General features: G+C 46.1%; 1 protein-coding gene across 3 annotated transcripts in view; it reads left to right on the plus strand.

The window, feature by feature from the left end:
* Nucleotides 1-22248, plus strand: part of LYN (LYN proto-oncogene, Src family tyrosine kinase) — a 109408-nt gene that overhangs the window by 18142 nt on the left and 69018 nt on the right. Inside the window, exon 1 of one of the 3 annotated variants that reach the window (XM_040261250.1) lies at nucleotides 17966-18634. The exons of the other annotated variants lie outside the window; for them this stretch is intronic. The gene's annotated coding sequence lies outside the window, so the exon portion shown is untranslated. Of the gene's footprint in view, nucleotides 1-17965; nucleotides 18635-22248 lie in introns of those variants that run through there. 3 annotated transcript variants of the gene reach the window in all.

The raw sequence follows: 22248 nt of genomic DNA on the forward strand, positions 1-22248 counted from the left end.
GAGAAAAGGAGCTGGGAGTGATTAGTTCGGGCACAGTAGTTAAACTGGCAAAATGAAAGCCAGTTTCCTTCTTAACTGGAAGAATCTTCTTTTTTCTTTCTTTCTTTTTGGCCACAGGCTTTTGGGTTTCTCTGGTGGCTCAGATGGTAAAGAATCTGCCTGCAGTGCAGGTGACCTGGGTTCAGTCCCTGGGTGGGAGAGATCTCCTGGAGAAGGGAATGGCAACCCACTTCAGTATTCTTGCCTGGAGAATCCCATGGACAGAGTAGCCTGTTGGGTAACAGTCCATGGGGTCCCAAAGAGGTGGACACGACTGAGCAACTAACATGCACTTTTGCAGGATCTTGGTTTCCTGACCAGGGCTGGAACCTGGGCCGGGGCAGTGAAAGTGCCAAGTCCTGACCACTGAACCACCAGGGATTTCCCAGAAGAATCTTACAACGATGCCAGCACTGTTATTACTTGCCTGACTTTTGTATCAGGCCATAGTTACCTTTTATAGAAAATATAATAAAAAGAGCAGTCATGTATTGAGTGTGTGTCCTCTGTTAGATGACCATTCCTTACAAGGCTTGTTATTGATATTCCTGGTATTGTTAAGGAAACCAAGGCTTAGAGATAATGAATACCTTCTCCTTGACATGTGTGCATGCTCAGTCACTCAGTCGTGTCCAGCTCTTTGTGGCCCCATGGACTGTAGCCCACCAGGCTCCTCTGTCCGTGGGATTCTCCAGGCAAGAACACTGGGGTGGGTTGCCGGGCCCTCCTGCAGGGGCTCTGCCCGACCCGGGGATCCAGCTCAGTCTTCTGTGTTTCATGCGTTGGTAGGTGTGTTCCTTACCCACTAAGCCACCTGGGAAGTCCACTTTCTTCTTTGGTTACTAAGTAAATGGAATATGAGACAGCTCGACTCCCAGGCTGATGTGTTTTATTTAACTTTGAAAGGTTATTATTTTTTTTTTTTTAAAAATCATGGTTATAATATGTGTAAGGTAATATCCTGGATAGTTTATCAAGTTGACTTTATACATTAACTTGAATGCAAACACAGGAATGCAACTCCTCCTGAGAGATCAATAATAAATACAGCTCGGGGACATTTACTGGGCACAGACTGTACATCATCCATTATTCTAAACATTGCTAAGTTTTTATTCACTTAATCCTCACAACAACCTTATGAAATCGGTACAGTTATCATCCCCTTTTATTGTGGATAGTTGAAGGTTAATTAACTTGCCCAATGTCACATCTCTGTGGGGTAGAGCTTGAACTTGAATCCTGGAAATCTGACTTTTAAAGCCAACTCTACAGCTGTACAATTCCAAGATGCAACCTCTCTGACTTGAGGGAGAAAAAAACCCAGACACTCACAACCAGCCAAAGCAAGAGAGAGCCCTTAGTTCTGACAGTTTGGTGTCATTCTTGCAAAAGAATGGTGGTGATCACAACTTGCAAAGACAAATAAAATTGATATATTGAAATTGAGCTGAAAATCTGAACATTAAATCAAGAGCTTAAGTGTGATTAGGATAAAGCCAGTTGATTTTATATGCATTAACTTCAGCTGGTGACTCCATTTCTCTCTAGTGTCCTGATCACCATTTGTTGGGAAAGAAATTATTTTCCTCTGCTGGCCAAATGAAGCAAATCAGTTGTTTTGTAGCTAAGATTGAATCATGATTGGATTAGCCTTTTCTTCATAGTTCCCTCATATTTTTCTTTTGCTAAGTACTCATCTAGCTTGTGGTTTTCTTCCGAATGAAGCAATATCTTACATTACCACAACTCTTTAAAATGCAGCTACAAAGCCTTGGACTTTGAAAAGTTATTAAGATTGTAGTTAATAGATTACTAATGGCAAAGGGCTGGATAAAAGGCAAAGAATACGGATCTGGTGAGTCATACATCCATCCTTGGCTCACTACCTTCCTCTGTTTCTTGTGGCATTTGCAGGGATGAATTCAAGATCATCTATGGTTAAGCCTCGGCTAAACCAATTTATCCCCTGGGAAGTGTGTCAACCCTCTGGACAGTGTCTCCATTCAGCACTTGGGTACCCCTTGCTTGCTGTCTCTCTCAGGTTCCTCGATGGGCTGTTTCCATTTCTGAATGATTGTTCTCCAAAAAGAAATTAAAAGGAAAGTGGATGAGACTTAAACTTTCTTTAGAAGCGAAAATGTATTAGCATCCCTAGATTTCCTTTCATTCCTGGGGTGCCAGGTGACTCATGAAGTAAAATCCCAATTTTCTCTGGTCTTGATGAAGTGTTTTGACCTTGATGTTAACATAAACAATGCTGTTTAATCTCCACATCAGTCCTTGTGTTCATTCTTGGGCCCCTACAGGATCCTCTTTTGGTCTACCTTGTGGCCTGGCTGGAACCACTTCTGGGGATTTTCCAGGACAAATAGTCTCCAAATATGGTACCTGAAGGCTGGGCGTTAGCAGAGGTTGTGTGTCATCCATGCTTTCTGTGGGCAGGAGGGTAGAGCTGGAGGAGTCTTGTGTCCATATTTTTGATGCCTATCCAGAAGCAACATGAATCATATACTGAAATAAACACAATTGACTGACAGTTTGGACCCGCTGCTGGTTGTGTAAGAACCTCTGGGCTGTAGAACCTCTGCTCCGTCCAGGACCAGCCACTTGCTTGAGATCTTTTGAAGGCTGGGCAGCATGCAGAGGAAAGAACTCCTTGCTGAGTAGTTTGTGCTAGTTCTTTGTCTAATTGCACTTCCTGGTTCAACCAAATGTAAACAGATGAGAAGAACCTAAGCCAGAAAGGGCATTAGGACTGTGACTTGGGTAATAAACTACCCCAGGGTCATAATGGACTCATTCCTGGATAGACATGGGATTGAGTCTAGGGTGAGAAAAGCTGAATGAGTGAGTGATGATGTGTTGTCATTTAAAAAATGTCTCACTGTGTTTATGCAGACGGTAGACCAGATGTTAGATGGAGCCCTTCTTTGACTGTTTCTTTCAAGTTTTTAAGAGAACAACTGTGAGCTTATGGGGAACAGTGAAAATTATTTGGTTTTGGCTCTGCTGGGTTTTACTTGCTGCACGGGCTTTTCTCTCTAGTTTCAACTACTCTCTAGTTGCAGTGCGTGAGCTTCTCATCTTGGTGGCTTCTCTTGTTGCGGCTCCCAGGCTCTAGAGCGCAGGCTCAGTTGCAGTACACGAGCCTAGCTGCACTGCAGCATGTGGGATCTTCCTGGGCCAGGGATCAAACCCTTGTCCCCTGCACTGGCAGGTGGATTCTTTACCACTGAGCCACTAGGAAAGCTTCCCAGTGAAATTGACGAAGGTTCCTGTATGCCAGACCTGTGAGGTAAAATTAAAAAAACATGCAATAAACCCCAATAAGAGAAGAATAATGAATTGAATTACAGTTGACCCTTGAACAACATGGGTTTGAATTGCATGTGTCCACTTATACCTGGATTTCTTTCATTAGTAAATACTACAGTACTACGATCTGCCTTGGTTGAATCTGTGGATGTGGTAAACCAGAGCTGACTGTAGAGGTGTCTGTGGATTTTCCTCTCCAAGGGGACAGCACCTTTAGCCCAACCCTGTTCAAGGGTCAACTATGCTTCTGATGTTTTTGACTGCCAATGTTTCGTGAAATGAACTGGTTGGTAATTTTCTGCTGTTCTAAGTTTTATCTTTAAGGTCAGGAGAAAAGTTATTTCCTAGGAAGCTGCTCTTTACTGTAAATTCTTTCTATTTCTGTGTTGATAGTATAATCTGAATTCACTGGGTTTATTGAGACTTCATCATTTATAAGTGATGATTAGTTTATTGTTCATTTATATAGAACTTAAGCTATTTTGTTGTTTATATAGATCTTGAGGTTTGAAACTTGAAGTAGCTCTGCTTTTCATAAACATTCATTCTCTGAGCATTGATTATAAACTATAAGGTAGAAGGACTCTTGAACTAAAGGAAAATGATAGTGATAGTTTTATAGCAGATAAATCTGAGATAAGTATAAGTGAATTAATATTTTTCATAAAATATGCCCCAAAGTTAATACTTTGCAAATACTACCATTTTCTTATGGTTAGAGTATAACCAAATCCAGGACTAAATAACTTTCCATTTGGGGCCAGGTGGAACAAAATAAAGTTCATAGAATAAAATAAAAAGTTCACAGGTTTCTAGAATAAAAATTAAGTTCGCAGAAGACAAATTGTGATAGGAAAGTCAATTTTGCTGCACCAGCAAATTTTTAATAGTGGGCTCCATTTATTAATCAGTGTTTTTTTTCCCCCATGCTGAGCTTTTTTTTTTTTTCCTTATTTGAGTTCAGGTATGGAGTTAAGTTGGTGGTGGATAAATTCCAATGTCCACTCTTGCACAAGAGCATGAAATTGTAATGCAATATGAGATGGTTTTTGTAGCAGCTAGCCAGCAGGACATCTGAAATTAAACCATCTATGCCCTGCCTTGGCTTCCCTGATAGCTCAGTTGGTAAAGAATCTACCTGCAGTGCAGGAGACCTGGGTTTGATTCCTGGGTCAGGAAAGGAAAGGCTACCCACTCCAGTATTCTAGCCTGGAGAATTCCATGGACTGTATAGTCCAAGGGGTCGCAAAGAGCTGGACATGACTGAACGAGTTTTGCTTTGTGCTTCCCTGATAGCTCAATTGGTAAAGAATATGCCTGCAATGCAGGAGACCCTGATTCGATTCCTGGGTTGGGAAGATCTGCTGAAGAAGGGACAGGCTACCCACTCCAGTATTCTCAGGCTTCCCTTGTGGTTCAACTGGTAAAGAATCCCCCTGCAATGCGGGAGATCTGGGTTCTATCGCTGGGTTGGGAAGATCCCCTAGAGAAGGGAAAGGCTACCCAGTCCCGTATTCTGCCCTGGAAAATTCCACGGATTGTATAGTCCATGGGGTCTCAAAGAGTCAGACACAACTGAGCGACTTTCACTTTCACATAGCCCATCTGGGCTTCCCCAGCGGTTCAGCAATAAAGAATCCGCCTGTGATGCAGGAGATGCCGGTTCGATCCCTGGGTTGAGAAGATCCCTGGAGGAGGGCATGGCAACCCACCGCAGTATACTTGCATGGAGAATCCTATGGACAGAGAACCCTGTCGTTGCTAGGGTTGCAAAGAGTCAGACATGACTGAGCAACTGAATACAATGCAGCCACACACATGGCATGTCTATTACTATGATTCCTTTTCTGAAGTGGAGTTCAGTATCTGATAAAAGGATCCCAACACCATTGGACTGTAAAGTCTTTTTCAGAGCAGGTGAAGTCAAAAGTATAGGGTTTTTCTAGTGGTTCTCAGCCCTGGGTGCTCACTGGAGTCAATGCGGGAGCATTTAATTCTCCCTGGGCCCAAGCTACACCCCAGCTAATAAAAGGGGGATAGTAGAGGACCCAGGGATGGGTGCTTTTTATTCTTTTTTAAAGATTTTTTGGATGTGGACCATTTTTAAGATAGTTCATTGAATTTGTTCCAATATTGCTTCTGTTTTATGTTTTGGTGTTTTGGCTGAGAGGCATATGGGCTCTGAGCCCTCTGACCAGGGATTGAACCTGTGCAGACTGCACTGGAAGGTGGAGTCTTAACTACTGGACCGTCAGGAAAGTCCCCATTGGTGCTTTTTAGCACTCTCCTCGAGACCCTGCTTGTGTACCAAGGTGGAACCACTTCACCAGATCCAGCCGTTGAAGATGTTGGGACTATTATGGATTGAAGTTCAGATCAGTGAATTCAGATGTCTTGTTAATATCTGGTCAGTTCCCACCCGAATGTCAAATGTCTTGAGAGCTGAGATGTGCGGAATAGCTCTCTGTCCCTAGAGAAGGGGCCACCACACTGGGCACCAGTTAGGAGGGTGGTGTGTCTCCTGGGTTTAGAGAGCCTGTGCCTCCAGTCTCCCCCCACATACTCCAGAAGCTTGAGGGTGGGGTGGGATACCCTACCTGCTGGGAGAGCCTCAGCCTCCAACACAGCAAGTCCTGGTTGTGTTGTGAGGTGTGTGGGTACACAGAGCTCCTCCCGCTTCTGAGCATCTCCCTTGCACGAGGGGACCACTCCCCTCTCCCCAGGACTCCAAGGTTTGAGGGTCGCTCCTGACCTCTACAGAGCAAGGTTCTGTCAAAGTGACCCATGAGTGAGAAAGGAAGTCCATGTAAGAGCCAGGAAGTAGCATAGTGCCGTTGTAGCTCGTTCAGAAGTTTTTCTTTTTTCTTTTTTAATATCCAGATTGACCTAAGTCTCAGAGATGGGGTGCTTGTTCAGGCAGAGGACCAGGATGGTGAGATTTACCCTGTAAGCTCTGGGCAAATTACCTCATCTCTGAGCTGCTCTTTCACCATCTGTTAGAATTTATCAGGATTGGTTGTGAAAGAGTATGTGAAAATGGTTTGTTAAGAAAAGGAAAGAAAAGAAAGGAACCCCATTCAAACTCTAGCTTGGGGTGCTGGCCCTCTCGTCTTGGGGGAAGGAACAGACTTCTGGGAAACTAGTAGCCCTGCCTGAAAGCTGTTACCCTTTTCTGGCATCATTCACGTTAGTTTCATGAGCGATTGGGTCCATTAAAAAAAAAAAATCACTGACAATCACAGCATGCAGGCGAAGGCAAGGGTATGGGGAGACTGGAGTGGAAATGGTCCAGCCACTGCAGGAAGCCATTCAGTGGTTTATTATAAAATTCCACGTACAAATGCCTCACAGGCAAGACTTTCTACTTCTGTGTATTTATGCAAGAGGGATGAAGACGCATGTCCACAAAAAGATGTATATGGTGATGTATATAGCAATTCTTTTCATAATATGTACATAAAACAAAAAACCCTGTACATAAAACAAATATTCATTATCAGAAGAGTGATTCAATAAAGCTGGATGATGTATTCATAAAATAAGACTACTCGAACCAAAAAAAAAAGAGACACTGCTTCAACAACGACTGGTTGAATCTCCAAAACATCATATTAAGTGAAGGACTGATAAGTCAGACAGAATGAAATACATACTGTCTGATCTTGTTTCTCAGAAGGTCACAAACAGTGGTCATGGGGAGGAGGTGACTTAGAAGTGGACCCAAGGGTGCTGAGGTTGTGTCCACACAGAACATGGCCGTTCTGCATCTTGCTTTGGAAGCTGGGATTGTGGGTGGAGACATTATCAAAAAATTGATCTCATAGAGCATTTAAGATCTGTGCATTTTACTCTATAGATTTTGGCGGCGGTGGGGGTGGTGGTGAATAATTAAAATTTATTTTTCTTCTTTTTTTTATTGTGGTATACCTAACACAACATTTACTGTCTTAACCATTTTAATTTTTTTTTTTTAGTTAAAAAATTTCTGGCCACAACAGCTTAGCTTGCAGGGTCTTAGTTCCCTGACCAGGGATGGAACCTGCTCCCTTGGCAGTAAAAGCGCAGAGTCCTAACTGCTGAACCACCAGGGAAGTCTCTCTTAATCATTGTTAAGTATCCTGTGACATTAAAAACATTCACACTGTCCTGCAACCCTCACCACCGTTCGTCTTGAGGGGACTCTATATTTTGCCTCAGTAAGAAAAGCACACTTAAAACACTGTCATGTGGTGAGGTCAGTTCAGCTGTAACTGAGGTGTTGGCCTCATACATCCGGACACCCAGGACCATCTGCTTCCTGCCGTGGCTCCCGAGAGCGTTGGACACTGCTCTGCTGGACACCTGTGCCCTCCACATCAGCACGGACTTGCCTGCTTCTCCACTGACCTAGAGCTCCCGAGGGTCGAGGTAGTCTTGCTCATCGCCCTCCCCCGTCATCCGCGGGAGGAAGGCTCCCGTGAACGTGTGCTGAACGCCTAGTGGTCCTCGTGTCAGCACGCACCCTGGTACCGTTCCAAGGCTTTCTCAAAGAAAACAGTGCTGCATCTGTTAAATGGCTCAAGAAACCATGTGCGATTTAGAGTCTTGAACTGGGGAGCCTTTTGCACGGTTTCCTGGAACCACTGCTTCTGGTTAGCATGTGCGTTCATGTCTCTTGTTCCTTCTTGCTGAAGTCAACTCTCAGGCTCTCCCACCCGACATGGGGCCTTCAGCACTTCCCTTCCTCCTTGTCCTGTGGTTTCCTGGCCCGCCTTCAGGTTGCCTATCTACCCAGCCCAAAGGGCCTGGACCACTGCAAATAAGCCATTCCTCCAGCAGCTCAGAAAAGTCCAAACTAAGATGTTTTTCTTCTTCAGAGACTCCAACAATTGCCAGCAATCAGAAGGATTATAAAATAAGGGGAGGGGTCTTTGCGTGCTGCAGTTGGAGGACCTGGCCGCCTTGCTTCTCAGCTGAGTCACAGATGGTGCCTTGCAGGCCCTTCTTCCTCTCCGGAGCCCCAAAGCCAGAAATAGAGTGTGTGATAAGGGCTTCTATTCCCGGACAACTGAACAGTTTGTACCATTTCAAAACTGCAGAATCCTGTTCAGACGCAGTTTTCAATATGTGTTCAGCATTATCCATCCATGGTCTCAATTGCATGCATTTTCTTCACCAGAAAATGCAACCAGCTTACACTGAAAAGAGTGTTTTGCTTAAGGCTGAAGAGTTCCTGCTTTCAACCTACCTTGTAATTTTCACTGTGTCTTTTCCTAGCATTCATATCAACACCTTGGACTTTTAGCTTCCCACTACATTTTTAAAATTATCACTGTAAAATACAATGAAATGCTTGAATAAGACACTGTCCCATTTATCACCTAGTGGGACTGGGACGGAGCTCCTGGTGACTCTGAACTTGGAGGGCGGGCGGTAGCACCATGTAACAGGCAGGAATGTGCATTCACTGTTTGAGAGGGAAAAGTCTGAGTTTGGGGCAGAAAAGGTTGTTTGGGGATGTCAACATATTATTAGGAAAGTTGGATGTGCTGCAGTGAAGACTGCTTACAGTGTAAGGAAATCTCGTTTTACAGACAAGAAACTCATTCATTCATTCATCAGCAATATGTCTTAGTGGTTTAGTTTAGTTGCCAAGTTGTGTCTGACTCTGTGACCCCAGGGACTGTAGCCCGCCAGTCTCCTTTGTCCATGGAATTTCCCAGGCAAGAAGACTGGAGTGGGTTGCCATTTCCTACTGCAGGGGATCTTCCGAACCGGGGATTGAACCAAATCCTCTCGTCTGTTGCATTGGCGGGTAGGTTCTTTACCACTAGTACCATCTGGGAAGCCCTAGAGAGAGTTGCCAGATTTAACAAATACAAATAGAGAATGCCCAGGTTACACTTGAATTTCAGGCGTGTAATGAATGAATTTTTAGTATATCTCATGCAATGTTCGGGACGCATTTATACTAAACAATGATTGGGTGTTTCGTGAAATGCTGGTGTTGCTGGGTATCCTGTGTTTTCTCTGGCAGTGCGAGGCTGTGGGGCTGGAGCCAGGAGGTCAGACTGAGAATGGGCAGTGGATGTCCATGGGGAGTCCTTGCTGATGAGCTGGATCTGGGGAGTGAGACAGAGGAGTACAAGATGACTTCTGGGTCTCCAACCTCAGCACCTGGGAGGCCCTTACCTGAGCTGGAGAAGATGGGGCGGGAAGTGTGTGTGTTGTGATGCTGACGAGCCTTGTTTAAGGGCGTGTAAACAGGAAGACATGGACATTTCATGAATTGTCCCCCGCTTCTCTGTACAGGCCCACCCCTCCAACTGTCTCCCCTTCCTCCTCCTCCACCCCCACCCCCATCTTGTGTTCTCTGCTCCAAAGGAATAGAGAAAAGCAGTTCAGGACACAGGTGACTGGGACAAGCTATTTTCTAAATCTACAATGGCAACCCACTCCACTATTCTTGCCTGGAGAATCCAAAGGATGGAGGAGCCTGGTGGGCTATAGTCCTTGGGGTCACAAAGAGTCAGACAAGACTGAGCAACTAATACTTGCACACTTTCAAGCTGCTACTAAGGGAAATGGTGGGAAAACAGAAATGTGCTTCTTAGGAACTGAGCTACAGAATATTTCTATTAATAGTTCCTTGTGTAACATTTCTGTGCACCTCTTTTGCAATGTGTCTTTAAGGATCCATCAATAGGCATAATGAAACAAGACAAACAGGACAGTTTTTGCAATGAAGTGGTTATGTGGACAACCAAGGACAGGCAAAATAAACTGGGTGCAGAAGTGTCTTAGTCACAGCTTTTATAAAATCCAACATTACAATTATACCAAACATTACAACTGTAATATCTAACACTACAATTGGGCTTCCCAGGTGGCTCAGTGGTAAAGAATCCACCTGTCAATGCAGGAGACGTGGGTTTGATTCCTGGGTTGGAAGGGTCCCTTGGAGGAAGAAATGTCAATCTACTCCAGCATTCTTGCCGGGACAGTGGAGCCTGGTGGGCTACAGTCCATGGGGTCACAAAAGAGTCAGACTCGACTTGGCAACCAAACAAACATTACAACTAACTGTATGGCTACCCTGAAGTATTTTCTGAAATTTTATCCCAAATAAGAATTTTAGCCTTCTCATTTCTATTTTTATGAAGAAAAAACAAGTGTATACAAGCACAGTTGTGATATTGCATTTCCTGATTAAAAAGATACATCTTTTTTTTTAAATTGGATTACAAATATTAAGATTTATTTTAAAATGGTCCTTGTAAAAAGTTCATTCTCCTTGACTTTATTTTTCTGTAGGGTGAAGCCACTTGATTAAATAAATATTTTGATTACAGAGGGTTTGGATGTAAAATGGCCCCTTATCCAGAGAATGTTTTGGAAAAGTGAAAACTGGACATATGCCAGGACTCAGTCTTTTTCTCCACCCCTTCTACTTAAATCTTTTAGTGAAACAATTTTACCAGAAATTCTGTATGAACAGTCAATAAGGCTTATTGCTGCTGCTCTATTTCCAAAGTTGCTCGGCTTCCACTGGGGGACAGAATGTCCCCTAAGTCAAACCTGGAGAATCACCTGTAATGTTTGTTATGAATGCTCACTTGCTTCACATAGATTTGAATTCAGTGGTCTGCCTAGGGCAGGGTCCAAGAATCTGTATTTTTAACAAATACGCCAGCCATTTTCGTGGGCTGGCAAATCTGGAAAACACTGGCTTGAGTAAAATAATTAGTCATTGAGGACTTCCTGGTGGCTCAGTGGTAAAGAATCCACCTGTCAGTGCAGGAGACAAGAGTTCCATCCTTGGTCCGGGAAGATCCCACATGCTTCTGGTTAATCTAACCTGAGCACAACTAACTACTGAGCCCACACCTAGAGCCTGTGCTCCTCAGCAAGGAAAGCCATCATGATGAGAACCCTGGCACCATTACAAAGAGTCGCCCCTGCTCGCCGCAACTAGAGAAAGCCCTCACACAGCAGCAGAGACCCAGCACAGTTAATAAATAAATAAATAAGTTTTAAAATAAAATACAATCGTTGAATTCCAACTGTCTTGAAGGTGTGAGTGAAAGAGCCTTTTGAGAGATTGGAGGAGAAATAATGGCACATAAGTGGTCTCATTAGTTACACAGTTCATCAGAGTTTGTTGAATGTCTGCTGATGGGCTTGAAAGCATCCTGGGCACTGACGGTGCTGTGTGGACGAGACATGAGCCAGGAGGGATGGTCAGTTCTGCCCGGTAGCTCCGGACAGCTTTGCATGCAGGACGAGGCATTTGAAATGGTGCATTTGAAACCGGAAGGAGGAGGTTGCTTATGGGCTGGTGGGGTGGAGGTGGGGAGGGTTGTTATTCCAGGAAGGAGCAGGTGTGATGGTTAGAGGAGAATGGGGCCCTCAGGTGTGGGGTTCCCATGGAGCTGGTCCTTAGGGTGGGTGGGGTGAGGTGAGCAGCTTGTGGAACCAGGAATGTAGGCTGCTGTGAAGGGAGAGTCTTGCCAAGCTCTGTCGTGTGAGGAACGAGGAAACAGCAGAGCTGCAGTTGTTTTTGGAAAGAGAACTGGAAGAGCACCATGCGGCATGGCAGATGGGCTGGGAGTTGGGGTAGAGGGGAAACGAGAGGGCTGAAAGCCAGGGTGGAGAGTTTCAAACTCAGCTCTGGTGGGAGTGTGAGGCACAGAGAGCACAGTGAGTCCCTGGGAGGCCAGCCCTCTGCTCCCTAGAAGCGTCTGAAGTATTAACATGAAACCTGCTGGGATGACCCCATACCTCAGGGAGCGAATATTCCCTTCAAGTCAGAGTAGAGAAGAAAAAGCCAGAATGTTCCAGTCTCCACGTGGGAGAGGCTTTGGTCCCTTGGGTCTCAGGGCGGTAGGGGCCCTGCAGGTGGGTTGGCACAACCAGCAGCCTTGACTTGGGCGCTGCTTGGACCAGCTGAGGCGTCCAGGCACCAGCCCAAGCCCTGGGGTGTCTTCCAGATGTTGCAGGGAGCCCACATATCTGCGTCCCCTTGTGAGCTGTGTTCCTCGTCCCTCCGCTTCACCTGCCTCACTCTCCCTTCCAGACCTGAGAGAACACCATCTCAGAACGAAAGCCGGTAGATTCACCTATTTGGGGAAGGGAGAAAGAACAAGAAAAATGCTAGGGTTTTTTTTTTCACTCCCCGACCTTGTTCATTGTGTTTGTAACGTGGGAACCCAGTTTGAAAGAAAGGTGGAGGAGGTGAGCGATGACACTGGGTTGGTGTCGGGGGGTCCTGGGCTGCCAGCCTATGGAGGGGCTTCAACCCTCTGTTGCCCGAGGTTTCCCCTGCTTAGGATTAGGAGAAGTGAATGACATCCACTTGACGGGGAGTTCAGATGGGTGTGTGTGTGCGCTCAGTCGGTAAGTTGTGCCCTACTCTTTGCACCTCCATGGACTATAGCCCCCCTGCCAGGCTCCTGTGTCCGTGGGATTTCCCAGGCAAGAATACTGGAGTGGGTTTCCATTCCCTTCTCCAGAGGATTTTCCCAACCCAGGGATTGAACCTGTGTCTCCTGCACTGGCAGATGGATTCTTTACCACTGTGGCACCTGGGAAGCCAGATGGGTTTATTAATTAAATGTAAAAGATCCATTTTATAATAACACACATTAACGCGGGGTTGATGACTGAGGCTGTGCTTCGTCTTGAAGCCTCATCTGTTATCTGCTCTTCCTTTTGAAAGTTGTCTTCTCATTTCAGTTTCCATTGCACTGCATTGCAGTGGTCCAAGATCTCTAAATTCTCTGAATTTTAGAACTGGTTGCTGCCTGCTTTCCACTGCAGCCCTTACTGTCCTTTGCCCCATCTTCCATGATTTTGTTCTGCAGTTCTGGACATGGGCTGGTTAGAAATACCAACCCCCTGCCCTCTATCCCCAGAGAACCAGCCCCTCTCGGGGTGGAACCAGCAGTCTGGGTCTGAGAGAACCTCCGGCGATTCTTAACACCTGTGGTAAGGTCCAGAACCACTGATTGACTAGCACAGCCTCCTTGTTTTACTGACAAGACAGTGATGCCCCAGTTCCAGCTGGGAAGTGGTGTTTGTAACCCATTTCCCAGGAGATGCTGAAGTTGCTGGTCTAGATGACTTCTTAAGTCTCCCCAGCTCAGAAATGTTGACTTTGTTGTCTGTAAAGTGTTGGGGGTTGGGGGGCGGGGGGATTTGTTACGTTTCTTAAGTAGATGTTTCTATCTGCCAGTTTCTGCCCTCAGAGGTATATTCTGTAATCACTCCTTCCTTCTCCTGCCCTCTGCCAAGCTGACCCCTGTGGTCCAGTTTTGCTTTTCCAACAGCTCACCCCACCTGCTAAGAAACCCTCTATCTGTCAGCATCCAAGGTCTTACCCATCTACAGAGGGCAGCCGTTCTGGGTGGGTGATGGGGCACAGTGGTCCTCAATTGCACTGCATGCTCTCAGGTGTGGACTCTCGGGGTTCTGGGGGCAAGTGGTGCTGACTTGAGAGCCAGCAAGTCAACTAGGGTGCCAAGGCTTACTATCTCTGTCACCTTGGAGGAGTTACTTTACCTGCCAAAGCCTCAAATTTCTCATCTGTTAAATGGAGATAATATTATAGTATCTGAAAGACTGTTCTAAGTATTGAATGAAACAATCCATGTAAAGAACTTGACACAGAACCAAGTACACAGTAAGAGTTCCATAGATATTAGCTTTGAAACCAGTAAATTGGAACTGATGAGGTTGTGTTTCCCATGGTGTGCTGTTTTCTCATTTAAAAATAGTGCTTTTCACTCTACTCAGGGTTGTGTGGCAGCCTGGATGGGACAGGGGTTCAGGTGAGTTCAGATGGTTCAGGGAAGAATGGGAAAGTCACTCAGTCATGTCCGACTCTTTGCAACCCATGGACTATACAGTCCATGGAATTCTCAGGCCAGAATACTGGAATTGGTAGCCTTTCCCTTCTCTAGGGGATCTTCCCAACTCAGGAATCGAATCCAGGTCTCCCACATTGTGGGCCACCAGGGAAGTGCAGGGAAGAACGGACACATGTATATATATGACTAAGTCCCTTCACTGTCCACCTGAAACTATCACAACACTATTAATCAGCTATTTGTTCTTTAGTCGCTAAGTTGTGTCCGACTCTTTGTGACCCCATGGACTGTAGCACACCAGGCTTCCCTCTCCTTCACTACCTCCCAGAGTTTGCTCAAACTCATGTCCATTGAATCAGTAATGCCATCCAACCATCCCATCCTCTGTCGTCCCATTCTCCTCCTGCCTTCAATCTTTCCTAGCATTTGGGTCTTTTCCAGTGAGTCAGCTCTTCACATCAGATGGCCAAAGTATTGGAGCTTTAGCTTCAGCATCAGTCCTGCCAATGAATATTCAGGGCTATACTCCAATATAAAACAAAAAGTTAAAAAATAATAAAAAAATAAAAATAGTACTTTTCAGGCTAAATTTTATGCTTCTCCTGGACTTTGTCAGATTACTAGGAGTGATTTTGAAAGGTTTCTGCCTTATTTCCAGACCTGACGCCGCTCTGGGAGGGTGTGTGTGCAAGGTACAGATCCCAGAGCAGTGGAGATTGTTCCACTGGAACAGGGGTTCTAGGTGGGTGTCCTGCCTTTGATGATGATTTCTGAGCACCAGATGTGAAGGAAGGTGTAAACCCCTCATCATGTCCTGCATGTCACGATGCCCCACCCCTGAGGGACAAGCACACACTGACCTAGAGATGTGGGGATGGTAACACTGTGTGTGTGTGTATGTGTGTGCGCGTGCTGTGCTTAGTCGCTCAGCTGTGTCCGACTCTTTGCGACCCCATGGACTGTAGCCCCCCCAGGATCCTCTGTCCATGGGGATTCTCCAGGCAAGAATACTGGAGTGGGTTGCTATGCCCTCCTCCAGGGGATCTTTCCAACCCAAGGATCCAACTTAGGTTTCGTGCATTGCAGACAGATTTTTTACTGTCTGAGCCCCCAAGGGAAGTCCGTGTATGTGTGTACAGACAGAAAAATAAAATAGCAGGTTTCTGTTCATTTGGAACGATAACGGGCTTCCCAGATGACTCAGTGGTAAAGAACCCGCCTGTCAATGCAGGAAAACAGGTTTGATCCCTGGGTGGGAAAGATCCCCTGGAGGAGGAAATGACATCCCACTCCAGTATTCTTGACGGGATAATTCCATAGAGAGAGGAGCCTGGTAGGCTACATCCGTGGGGTCGCAAAGGGGCATCCATGACTGAAGTGACTGAGCATGCTGCGATCAGCAAGAGTCATTCCTTTGCAACTGCTCTTCAAACATTTTTACACACTAGGTACGCTAATGATACTGTGTCAAACTTGTTGAGAAAGTGGAGGAGGGGGAGCTGGTGACATGAACTGAAGAAAGAAGGGAAGAAAAGAGTGCTCCTTGAAGGGAGGCCCATGTCTGGAAGGTGTCTGCAGCTCCTGTGTCTCTTACAGTAGATTCAACAAGTGACAGTGACCCCAGGTGCATGGAATTTGAGCTGGAAATGTGGACACTTTGTTTGACCCACGAGTACTGTAAATGAGGAGACAATGGCTGTCTAGACCAGGTAAAGGAATGGAGCACCCGGGATCCTCAGTGGTAGTCGCTGTACTCGGTTCCCCCCAGATTCCCTGATTGGAATTTGTCAGCGACGGCTCCACAAATAAGATGAGTCTAAACTAGATAACCTGTGGCATTAGTAGTTCTTTGGGTTCCCATGGAAACCTGCTCTGGCCACAGCATAAGCAGAAAGGAGGAAATATTGGAAGGAAGCTGAGGTCTTACACAAAACTGCCTTGAGCCAAAGGAAGGGCTGAGTAAGCGAGTCTGCCGTGCTAGGGACAAGGGCACCTCGAGACCTCCCACTTTGGATGCTGGGCAGCCCCCCTCTGCCCGCTCCGTCTCTGATCCACATATGGGACTCAGTGGTTCTGTTCCCTTCCGTGGGGTCCTCGCCATGAACATGTTCTCACCCAGACTTTGCTCACCGACCGTCCCATCCCGCACCTCCTGTTACCCTGCTTTTTCTGCATCACACTCCCCACCACCTAAAACTCTTAGAGTTGGAGACTCCCCTGGCGCTCCAGTAGTTAAGATTCCACCATCCAGTGCAAGGGATTCAGGTTCCATCCCGGGTGGGATAAGTAAGATACCACATGCCTTGGGGCCAAAAAAACAAAACATGAAACAGAAGCAATATTGTAACAAATTCAATAAAGACTTCAAAAATGGTATGCATCTAGAAAATCTTTTTTAAAAAGGAATGATTAAAAAGTTTTAGAGTTACTTGTTCACCTGTGGAGATTTAAAAATACTGATGCCCAGGCCTGACTCTCAGAGAGCCTGGTCTGGCATAGAACCAGAGCTTGTGTTTTCCCTAAAGCCCGATGATATTCAATGCCTAGCTCAGGCTAAGAATCAAGACCTAAGTGGACCTTACACATACACTACTGTGTGTAAAATAAATAACAAGAACCTGCTGTACAGCACAGGGAACTCCACTGAGTGCTCTGTGCTGACAGAGTGAGGATACGTGCATACGTATGGCTGAGTCATTTTGCTGTACAACAGAAACTAACGCAACATTGTAAAGTAACTAAACTCCAATAATAATAATAATAAAGGAATTGTGGCCTGAATAAACAGAGTGATAGACCAAACACAGGATGTACTCCTGTCACCAGCACAGCTGAAAATATGTTTAAAAGAATTCAGCGACACTTACGGGTGATGAGGGGAAGGAGTAGCTAGGGAGTTTGGGATGGACATGTACAGACTAGTGTATTTAAAATGGAAAACCAACAAGGACCTACCGTACAGCGCAAGGAGCTCTGCTCAGTGTTATGTGACAGCGTGGATGGGAAGGGAGTTTGAGGGAGAGTGGATACATTATATGTATGGCTGAGTCCCTTTGCTGTCCACTTGAGTCTATGACAGTATTGTTAATCAGCTATACTCCAATACGAAATAAAAAGTTTCTTTTAAACAAAAGAATTGAGTGACTCATGTAGAAAGGATTCTTTGGGAAGAATCAGGCAGTTGTGAGTAAGCACACATAAGTGATGTTGACAAGAGCCCTCCCAAAGCAGGTGCCCTGGGGGTAGGGGGCAGTGGCCCCGGTTTTCCAGTAAGTCCACGGAGGATGGGGGAAGTAAATGACTTCCCAAGGTCAACTGGTAGCTCAACAGTCATACATTCAGCCACACCTCTCTGATCCTGAGTGACACCCTCTTCTCCGTGGTTCCCTCTTGGGGCCATGTGGGGGCTGTGGGTGAGACCCTCTACTCCCTTGCCTAGAAGTTAAAACCAGAGGAGCTGATGGCACAAGGAAGGATTGCTGAAGGTTTGGCTGTGTTACTAAGGGAGGGCACATTTTTAGCAAAAACCATAGGCGAGAAGGAGAACCCCAATTTCAGCAAGAAAAGCAGAAGTCGCTGGGCGTTCAGGGCTAATGAACGGAAATGTGAGGGATCTAAGTGTGACAGTCTGAACCTAAAAGCAGTTTGGTTAAAAGCAAAGAAAGAAACAGAGACAGGGAGAAAAGAAAGAGTTAGGTTTTGTCTTTTTAGGGAATTGAGATGTAATTCAGTGTTTGCACTTTTAGCGTTTTGGTGAGAGGGGAAAACAGAAATATGAATGATCTGTAAAGGTTGTACTTTTTATCCAAATAATGGCATGAAAGAGTCTTCCCTTGGGAGAACAGAAAGTCCCCTTTGTGTCGGGATGGTTTGGAAACAGATTGCTTATTACCGGGAGGGATGGACCACGGGACTGCAGGTTCTTACAGAAAAAAAATCTGTAATCCTTTTGGGTTTAACCATTAGGCAAATTGAGCTTCCTGGTTTCAGAAAGAGAAAACAGACCCAAAAGAGAAAAACCCAGGCCTGTGGGAACAAGAAACTTCCTCCTCCTGGGGCTGCTTGAAAGGCCTGCTGTGCCCGTCTGGGTCTCCAGCTCAGCGTGAGGCTGGCGGGAGGGCTTCCCGGAGGTGGAGGGGTGATGGGCAGAGAACGGCTGCGGCTGCGTTGCAGGAGGAACTCTGGACATGGTAGCTGAGGCTGCAGGCTTGGGCCTTGGGGTCTGAAGCACCGAAGCTGCCTTTTCATTCGATGTAAACCTGGGGAGTGAAGGACCGGGGGACTGAACTGTGGCCCCGCTGTTTGCCCCTTAGTCCTCTGGGTCCTTCAGCCAACCACACCCGGAGGCCAAAAATAGAATTCTTCAGGCTTTTACTCTTTTGGTGACAAATCAGAGGAGAGACCCAAAGCCAGTTGAAAAAGAAAGACCTGTAAGTACAAAGCTCCTTTGTCTGCCAGATGGGTGAGTGGGGGCTGTAAGACAGTGAGAGGCTTGAGCAGTTCAGTGAGGGGAGCCCTGTGTGAGTGGGGAGGGTTCTGTAATCTGGCCCGCTTCCATCTCAGGAAAGGGAACAAAAGTCTGGGATGGGGCTGAGTGTGGGGTGCCTTAGAGGCCTGTCTGCGGTGCTGTGCAAACTGTAACACTTTAATTGGTGAAACCCACACTTGTAAAGACTCCCTAGTGATTTTTATTTAGCAGTTTTGTTTGTGCCAAAGGTCCCATAAGCCTTTCTTCTCTATAATCTGGCTCTCCCTGTTTGGGGGGATGGGGAGAGAAAATGGGAAGTAATGCATTGTTCACTGTTCTGAGGCAGAGGGATTAACATATGCTCTTGTGTTTAATCCTCACAATAACCCTTGAAGGAGTAGTGTTATCTGCGTGGTACAGATGAGTAGGATGAAGTTCAATTAAGTAACGGTCTGGCGTTTGTTTGGCTCTCAAGAAATACAGGAGTCAGGTTGGACCCAAATTTCCTCATCCTAAAGCTCTTGGCACCTTCATTTGGGAGAAATGGCTAAGTTGAGATTTCAGCCCAGATTTTTTGAATGGTCACAGACTGAGTGAATAGGTGGCTGCCATGGTCTAGATTTGTCTGAAATGAAAATGATTTGGGGAACTAACTTTTGTTGATCTATTATAAACCAGATAGATTGTGGCTAATAAAAATAATGGGATCTACCTACAGAATTGATTCTGACTGCAAACTACTGTATCAGTTCAGTTCAGTCGCTCAGTTGTGTCTAACTCTTTGCGACCCTATGGACTGCAGCACGCCAGGCCTCCCTGTCTATCACAAACTCCCGGAGTTGACTCAAACGTCTATCGAGTCGGTGATGCCATCCAACCATCTCATCCTCTGTTGTCTCCTTCTCCTCCCACTTTCAGTCTTTCCCAGCGTAGTCCATGGGATTTCTAAGTTCAACTTCAGTTCAACCAAAGTGTTTTGCTGTGTCATGGTGACGAGGTCAGGGGACTGTGTGTCTCAATGGTGGAAGAAGGGTGGTGTACAAGGAGGCTCATCAGACAGTATGTCAAGGAATTTACAGTCTCCATGGAGGAGAGAGATGCACACATTAACAGCAGCTGATGCAGGAATTACAGACCCACATAAAACAGGATGGTTGGTGGTGTCCTGGGGCTTGTGGCTACATCCCAAATCGATGATGGAGAGAAGTGGTCAGGGAGAGAAGGATGTAGGCAAGACTCGGTCTGAATTAGGCTTTGGAGAATCAGTGGGATGGCCTACATGGGGAGGCAGAATGGCGCTACCATGTCAATAAATGCAAGTTTCCATCCTTGTCACACTGAGCGGCAAGACAGACTGGAGCCAGGCTGTGCGGAGCTGTGTGGGGCAGAAAGCTTGCAGTTTTCTCCTGTTGACAGTACCAGAGATGTTGCAAGCAGAATTTGAGATGATGGTATAGTAGTAATAATGGTGTGTTAACACTTCCTGGGCGTTTATTCTACTGTGTCCTCCGTGCCTTGATGAATATTAATGAGCATTTCCAAGGGCCAAGCTCTGTTCTCCAGACTGGCAGTCCAACGGGCTACAGACCTGACAAAAATCCCTGCTCTCACAGGGCTTGCCGTTCATCAAGGAGGGACAAGGCAAATGCTAAAATAGACCCTATAAGCTAAATTCGTGTGATCATGCCATGGAGAAATGTGAATACAGAGTGGTGGGCAGGGAGTGGGTGAATGAGAGCACATCTCGGTTTTGAAGCTTGCCTCTGAGTAAAGGTAGAATTCATTCATTTAATCAGGTGAAGAGTAGTGGGTGGGTCTGATGGATCCTGAATGTAAATGAAAAGATGAGATGATAATTCACAAATTTGAGTCCAGAGTCGGGAAAAGCCTGATGCCACAGAGACTGGCCAGGAGGCAACCACACTACCCAGAATAGTCACATCTAAAGTGGACATTTTAGTCATTAATATCATGTAAGGTTTAGCAGGGGACATCCCCAGTGACTCAGTGGATAAAGAATCCGCCTGCAATAAGACCCAGAGGAGACTCGGGTTCAATCTCTGGGTTGGGAAAAGTCCCTGGAGAAGGAAATGGCAACCCACCCCAGTATTCTTGCCTGGAGAATCCCATGGACAGAGGCATCTGGCAGGCACCAAGGGTGGGGTCGTAAAGAGTGGGCCACAACTGAGCAACTGAGCATGCACACAGGGTTTAGTTGAGAAAGAAGACTAATGTAGGGGGAAACCATCAGAATGATGCTATTGGCCTTGTCCGTGCCTTTCCCTAAGCCTAGAAACCCAGCGAGGTTACACAGAAAGTGACAAGGGCCCCATGGAGAATAAAATGGGACTGCAAAGATGACAGAGGTTTTGATCCTGGGTGACGAGGATGGTGGGGAAAATGAGAAATTTGCCCTACGAATAATGGAAATTCAACAGAATAGCCATCATGCTGTTTAACTGATTTAGAATTTTCTGGAAGTGACCAGGGGGCACCCGGCCCAGCATCAGTACTCCCTGAGAATCAGTGGTTTCTGCTTAGAGCTCAGTGGGCAGCCTGGAAGGTGACGGGGTGGGTGTCCAGCGGCAGCCCCCCAGCCCCCCTCCCCCCACGTGCACCTGCCGGGGCCGCACCCTCCACCCTCTTTCAGCCTGGCTGCTTCAGCTGACAGCACCCACCTGCTGCATCTTCCCCCTCCTGCTGCTGCTCACTGTGTAAAGTTACAGATTCATAGGTCCCCAACCCCCTTGGTTCACAGCCCCCTGAGGGTCTCAGTAAGTCTTCCACAGCAATCCTAGAGCAGGAGCACCAGAGTCCCATTCCCTAGGGAGTCAAACCACTCCATATGCATTCATTATCACAATTCAGTACCATTTTAAAAAGTAATAATGGTGCCAGCAGTAAAGAACCTGCCTGCCAATGCAGGAGACATAAGAGATACAGGTTTGATCCCTGGGTCAGAAAGATCCCCTGGAGGAAGGCACGGTAACCCACTCCAGTATTCTTGCCTAGAGAATCCCATGGGCAAAGAAACCTGGCGGGCTACAGTCCATGGAGTCACAAAGAGTCACGACTGAGTGACTAATACTTAGCCCATTAACAATGTTGTGATGGTTTCAGGTGAACAGCAAAGGGACTCAGCCACACATATACGGGTATCCAGTCTCCCCAACTCCCCTCCCCATCCAGGCTGCCGCATGACATTGAGCAGAGTTCCTGTACTGTACTGGTCCTGGTTGGTTATCAATTTTAAATAAAAAGATCATACTTCTATGAAAGTAAAGCAGTGTCACTTGTCACAGAGTAATTCTTTGGCACTTAGGCTTCTTTATGGTCCAACTCACATCATTCAAGGAGATACTTGCGCATAATTTAAAAACCAAAACAACTGAAACACTTTGAAACATCAGACGCTCACCCTTCCTTCCTAGCATACACATCCAGTTTTACTCACCAGATCCAACCACTTTCTTATCCTCAATTCCAATAGCTTTACACCATGGTGGAGTCTCTTGAATGTTACCATTCTTCCTAACTCAGGGATCGAACCCAGGTCTCCCACATTGTAGGCAGACG

The sequence above is a fragment of the Oryx dammah genome, unplaced genomic scaffold, assembly GCF_014754425.2.
Source record: "Oryx dammah isolate SB20612 unplaced genomic scaffold, SCBI_Odam_1.1 HiC_scaffold_19, whole genome shotgun sequence".
Classification (NCBI taxonomy): Eukaryota; Metazoa; Chordata; class Mammalia; order Artiodactyla; family Bovidae; genus Oryx; species Oryx dammah.